This window comes from Strigops habroptila, chromosome 3 (assembly GCF_004027225.2).
Source record: "Strigops habroptila isolate Jane chromosome 3, bStrHab1.2.pri, whole genome shotgun sequence".
Taxonomy (NCBI): Eukaryota; Metazoa; Chordata; class Aves; order Psittaciformes; family Psittacidae; genus Strigops; species Strigops habroptila.
In genome coordinates this window covers 79,146,747-79,153,822 of record NC_044279.2, presented here as the reverse complement: position 1 = coordinate 79,153,822, position 7,076 = coordinate 79,146,747, and positions in this window count along the sequence as shown.

Here is a 7,076-nt window from a genome sequence, read left to right as displayed (position 1 = left end):
CCCCAGAGTAGTGTGAAACTCCTCTGACCCCAGTTCTTCCCTATCTGTGTCTCGGAACAGGGAGTTAGGCTGGAAAGCTAGATGCTGGATCTAGTATGTGTGTGCAAAGTGGGGACAGGATGAATGCTAAAAGGGCCCTGTTGGGCATACTGTAAGGAACATGCATTGTAGAAGAAAGTTCTGCAATATGGTGTGGAGCAATCGTGAACTATAAGACCCTGTATGCACATAGAAATGGTGTACTTCAGTTTGGCAGCCTACTCCACGGTTGTTCTCTGGAGCAGTCCTCCCAAGCAATGTGGATGTGCCCTCTAATCAGGAATGAGATCGGGAGAGTGAATGGGAGAGCTCATATGGTGAGGTGTCAGGCTACAAAATAATCTGTGAAAAACTGTCTTAAAAACTAAATTAAACATGTAGCCATGTGTAGCCCGTGAGGAAATAAAGAGGAGATTATCCTCCATACAATTATCTCTTCTACGTCGTACTTGTATGGACTGTGATGCTGATGTGAGCGTGAGTCAGAAGAGTGGTCCTTGGTAATCTAATTCTGCCCTGGTGCAGTTTAGGGTTTCCCTTTCCCCAGAGCTCCAAATGTCGAGGAGCTCAAAGGAAATACTGATTTTAAGATGTCAGTTGTTTTGTTGTGGTTTTTTTTTAACAGAATCTTTCTTGAAAATAAGGGGTTTTGGGGAGTACTTCAGAGGAGAATCTCCTCATCTTACCCCACCAATTTCCAGCTGCCAGCAGAGCATCTTCTGGCAGTGAGAAGCAAAGTGTAAGGTAGAACCTGCTGTGGGCTGCCCTCAGTGACAACAGGGTTTATCTTGGCTCCATCCAACCTGAGGAGATACAAACAGCTTTACTGTCCCCTAGAAGCCTTGACCTAGGCCCAGGTCATCTTGTCTCAAAAGCCAGGTTTCTCTTTACTGTTTGTGTCTAAGGTGTGTTAATAAAAAATCAAAGAATAGCTAAGGGAATATTTTTTTTATTATTATGATTTTGTTTGTTTGCTAACTTTTTTTGATTTTGGGGTGGGCTTGGGTTTTTTGTATTACTGGACTGGTGAAAAAGAGGTACTACCTGATCTTTCAGACACTACCAGTGAGGTTTACTACCCTTCCAAGCTTTTGTACCTCCCAGGATGATGCCATTAGATAGTATTTTTTAAAACTGCACGTGTTTGCAAACCGCAGGGTCACTCAGCTGTGCCCTGCCCTTATGGCTTCTGCTAGTCATGCAGGGCGTATCTGCAGATGCAGGGAAACATGTTCTCTCCCAGGTTTCCTTTCCTCCCTCCCATGTCCTGATCATTTGTTCACGAGGGTTCAGGAAGTGGGATGAATCCACCCAGGCCAAAAGCATCTGCTGACCATCCCTGTAGTCTCGTGAAATTGACACCAGTCAGCAGAGCATTCAGGCACAGCAGGCAGCTGAACTAAGAGCATGGGAGAAATGCCAAGCTCCCTTCCCCATCACGTCCTGGCTCTGAGCTGGCCAGCTTCCCTTCTTCTGGAAGCGCAGGCTCTCAGGCATCACAGGAATGGTGACTTGCTCTTGCCAGATCTCCCAACAGGTTTGGTACTGCACTGGAAAGATGCCCTCAGCTCCTCATGGGACTACCACCTCATCCTCATAAATTTCCCTTCAAAGAGGTTTGTATTACTGATAGCTATTCTTTCTGATCAGGTTTGGGTAATAAGTAACTTCTGAGTTACTCACACCAGGTTATGCCTTCATGTTAATGCTAACAGAAGTACAAAAAAGATCTATCTGGCCATTAGGGAGGAAGCATTTCCCTTTCTTCCTCTCTCTAAAACACACTGGGAATAGTACAAAATATTTTTTCCCTAGCCCTGGTGGATTACCAAAAGGAATCACCTTGCAGCTATCATATTTTGAGAATGAAAGAGCTGAACTGAAAATAAAGTCCTGGCTTGACAAAAATAATGATGATTTGAATTGTTGCATTTGCGGTTGGTTTGTTTGGGGTGGGCTATTTTGTGGGGTGGTTTTTTGGGGGCGAGGGGGTTGGTTTGTTTGGTTGTTTGGTTTTGTTGTTGGTTTGGGTTTTTTTCAGCTCAGATTCAGCCATTTAGAACTGAATCTTAGTCTGCCTGGACCTAGAGGAAACCATTAGGACTGTGATGCAGTGATATTATCCATCACATGCCTTCTTTGCCTTCCCAAGTGCAGCTCTACAAAACCCTGTGTTCTTCTGTACATGTCTGGCTTGTACATGTCCTCTGCTAATCCTGAAATGTGACTGACAAGTTGTCACAAGAATGAGGGGGGATCACATGCCATGCACTGTACAGTGCAAGATCACCAAACCCGTGGACTTCTCTTTCCCTGATCCCACAGGGCTAGCATATGGGTCACTCTATGAAAGCAGTAGCTGAAAACAGACAAAAGAAAATACTTTTTTATACCATGAGTAACTGGGAAATTCTGGACTTTACTGTCCCAGGAGGCAATGGAGGCAGCTGGCATCAGCAGGATCAAAAGGTACCAGATAAATCCGGGGGCAAGAGCGGCTTGTTTTTGAAGGGGGCAACAGTGATGTACCATTGCGACCTGCACTCTTCCACAATAGCATCTCCTACGAGCACTGCAGGACATCAAGTGCTGGGTTACAGGGACCATCTCTGGCCCAGAGCAGTCTCGATGGGACAGGAAATTTGAAATTGGAGCATAAATCTAACAAACCTGGGGGACATTGAATGCGGCAGGAGGAAGATAAAGAATCATTGTCTATAGTAAGTCACACATTACAGAGCAGGTGCCTCTGTAGAGATGGATGGAAACCAGCCTTTGGGGACGACTCTTTCTCCTCGGGGCTCAAGAGGGAGCTTCATAAAGTGAAGAAACTGGCTGCATCTAAACCTCTGAAGAGGGCTGAAATTAGGCAAGATGCATCCATGTCTGAAGTTCAAAGTAACAGTTTTTAACTTCTCCTGGAGTTCTTTAGCTATTTGTGTGCCTGACGTTTCTACGTGAAACATGCCAGATGGAAGTGTTAATCAACGTAATTAGTTTCATCATTTTGTTTTTATCACAGTGCATTTCTTACATGGAGTGTTTTCTGCTAAACCTTAACCCTGCTAGTAAAAGCTTAACAATATGAAATGAATAATAATTGAAAACCCCAAACAAACCAAAACCCTCAAAAAATAGGTCTTGCAAGTGTTTTAAAAACTGAGAGGACACCTGAAAAATTTAGAGGAGTCCAGGATTTGGCCTTCCATCATAGTCTAAACCTCTCAACTTTCGGTTCACCTTCTTCAAATGTAGTACCAGTTTCTATAAGGACTGAGGATAAACTCTCTTGTTTGATAATGAAGGAATGCAACACTGACACATGACTGTGATCATTCCAGGACAAGCCAAATCCCCCTTTATGAAATATGAGGGGTTTGAGCTGAATATTCCCAAAACAAAGTCAGCATCATTGGTAAAACTGGCATGGAATCAACATGCAGGCCTGCAATAAAGACTCAATCTATCCAAATATCTCCAATACCTAAACTTGATTATAAGTTGTCTTATCTAAGTTATTTTTTTAATTAAATGCCTGTGTATTGTTACGAATACTAAATATCTCTCTTGACCATCTGCACACGATGGTCAATAAAACAGCTGGTTAATCTGAAGAAGCAAGAGAAGAATTAAGATTAAATAAAATCACAAATTCTAAAACCATACTCTTTTTCTTTCATATATTTAAAAATAAGGACTAGAGTTCATAAAAATAATAATAAAAAAGATTAAGTTTTCTTTACAGAATTTAAATCAGACAGTATCATTGTACTGAGACCCCATATCATCTCACGAGTCTTTTGGTTTTATTCTTTTAAATTCTTGGTTCAATATGATGCTTTTTTAGCATATTTGAAATCACATTGCCCAGTCACTGCCCTGGTAGCTGGTAAGGAAGCACACAGGTATGTGGGGTGAACCCAGTCATCACAGTTTTCTGTCCTTCGCCAGTGACCAGTACAGAGATGGGATCAGGAGCTCTTCATTATGTAAATATAGGATGATACCAAATCCCATTTTCCTGACAAAGGTACATTTTCCTAGCCCTTCCCTCCAATGTGACTGATTAGTGGATTGTTGCTTGGTGTTCTCAAGCCTCTGAGTTTAGAGTTTTTCTAGGTACCTTCAAAGCTGAGACTTTTTACCTCACCAACAGCCATATCAGAGCAATTGAAAGCAAGAATTGAGGAGCAAGAGATGTCAAGAGTGTCTCTCTTAGAGATCATTAACCCAGAAAGCAACCTGCTACTGGCAGGGGACAAATAGGGGAGCCAGGTAAAAGCTCTGTCCTGCGCTGCCTGATGGGAACCCAGGCAGTCTAATTTCCTAGCTAATGAGTGTTACATCTACCCAGTAATCTTATATTGCAAGGTTTCCAAGACTAGTTTTAGGGGTTTACGCCTGAGTCTTTCCAGCCCATTAGGGGTTTTTTTGGTAAAGACATATTATTGGTGCCATGCTTCCCAGCTAAGCTGCTTTCCCTTCCCATTCAGACTGTGGTCCTGGGGGCACTGCCCAGACTCACCAGCATGCAGAACAGAAAGGCCACCAAAAGCTCCTGCACCAGCAGCTTCTCCTCCTGCAGTGGATGACATGGACATCACCCTGGCAGACCACAGAGCAGTACATGAAACCAAAGATTGGCTAAACGCTGCAAGACTCACGCTGGCAAAGGGCAATAAGAAAACCAGGACATCTGTGCCTTGCATTTTAGTTGCAAGACACAGGGACTGTTCTAGCCTAGCTCCGTACAGAAATGACGGTTACAGAGCAGGACGGTTACAGGCAGGTTTGTCAACCAGTAGCTTTTTTAGCTTCCCAGGCAATCTCAGACAGAATTTGATAAAGCAGTCTAGGTTTCAAAGACACTAACTTCTTGCAAGTTTCGTGAAAATAAGCAGTTTTGTAGGTGAGAGGAATCCAAACTCTTGTTTTCTTTGAGAGAAATGTTGCGAGATGAGCTCAGCCATGAAGGAGTCCACAGAAAAAAAGCTACAAGAAACCAGGCTATCTAATTTCTACTTTTCACCAAGCTATTAGGTTTCTTTGCAGTTCTAGGAATAGGGTAATGATTCTCTGTTCCCTTCAGTGCTTGAGGGTACGGGTAGCAGACTTGCTTGTTGTGGCACTGCTGCCACTGTTGAGACACTGAACAGAGAAAAATCCTCCAGCAGCACTGGTCTCAGCAGCACCTGCATATGGCCACACTCAGTCATGTCAGCTGCTCTATAGGCAAGGCTGGAGGCATACGGGCTGAGTGGGAAGTTGGGATTTTGTGTGTCAGAGAGAGTGCCTTATGGCATACAGCCTGCACTGAAACACATAAATTAAAGGTGACAAATGACAGTATAAGCTGGTCTGTTTAAGTCCACTGCAGAAATTCACTCTCCATGTCCAAATAAATATTTGATCTCTGCAGACATCGCTGGCAGGGTTTTGACAAGGCAATTTAGGATGGTAGTTTTGTTACATGAATGCTTGCTTACAAAGCAGGAACAGGCACAGTCAATGTACTTGGCTTATATCCTACCAAACTGGAACTAACAAGAGGTGTTTCCATCCCACAGGCTGTCCAGTTTCTTACACCTTGCCCTCCTCTTTGTATCTTTCTCCAAACCCAGCTGAAGTCACACACACAACACTGACCAGAGTCCTAACCCATTCTGAAATGCTTTCAAAAATTTAGTTTGGATCTACTGGTAAGGTTACTAAAAGCCGATGCAGCCCTTTTTGATCTAATTTGCTTTATTTGTTTTAGTTTTGGCCCTCTTAAGTTCCCACTGAATCTGAATGAATGTCTTGCCATGAAGAGTTAAAACTTGTCATTGATTCACGTGACCCCAGAGTCCAGCAGGTAAGGTTGAAAGTACCAAGAGTAATGGAAATCCCATTAAAAAGATGATATTTGAATGGGAATTTACTCAAATGTACTCATTTATTTGGTCAAAGTGTATCTTTGAAACTCAGCTCCAAATGTTACACATTTACATTCAAATATTACATTGCACTAGCTCCAAACAGGTTCACAATAAACATTTCTGCTATATAGCCCTTCTGCTGGAGAGAACAACAGCAGAAAGACCAGTCCTTTCTGCCAAAATTCACTGGAAGGAAGAGAGCTGAGGCAATAAAACATCCTTCCTTCCCCTTGCTGGTCATCTGCTCCCATAAAGTGCCTTCAGGGCAGATTTTGCATGGGTCTGGCTTCTGCCCATTGCAAGAGGATGTAGCTAGATGGGAAAGTGTGGAGCAGAGGGACCATTTTGGGGCAAGGTAGTTGCGAAATACCTTCTGTGCCTCTTCCACCCCCAAGCACAAGTGCTGCACAGGCCAAGAATTAAGAGACTGCAGCAGCAGAGGGGTTGGGTGGAAATCTACAGCAGGCAGGATGTGAGGCCTTCGCTAGCTTGCAGGATTACCCAGTGAAGGTCAGACCTACCCCACAAGTCTTGTGATCCCCACTAGCGAAGATTCACTCCAAGCAGGTGCCTGGATCCTACTTGGTGACTTGGCAGATGTGCTCACATCTGGGCAGGTATGCTAATGACACTGAAAGCCTTTTAGTCCCTGGTAGGCATTCAGAAAAGAGGATCCTCTCCCATCCTGCTCCCATTCCTAGTTGCTCACTTTTGCTGGAGAGGATCTCTGTAATTATTGGTGGGAGACAAGACCTGCACTGTCACCAAAGGGGTGCTTGTGAGAGTGTTAGCAGGGACAAAACACATTGACATCTGTATTTTCTTAGGTGAAGTCCTTACTTTCTGGGTATGCACCTCATTATTGGGGTGGATTATGGGGAAACATTCTCTTTAGATGGCGAAGGAGCCCCGGGATGGTCCCCATGAGAAACCATCCTAGGCTGAGACCAGCATCCCGTCTTATGTGAAGTGCAGTCTTTCAGTGTGAAGGAAACCGTGAGGGAATACTATTTTTAAAAATGAATTGTCTCTTCTGCACTCTAATCATGCCCTCACCCACACACTCAGCATCACAGGGGTTTCTGACAACATTTTGCGACTGAGTGTATTGAAAGAAGA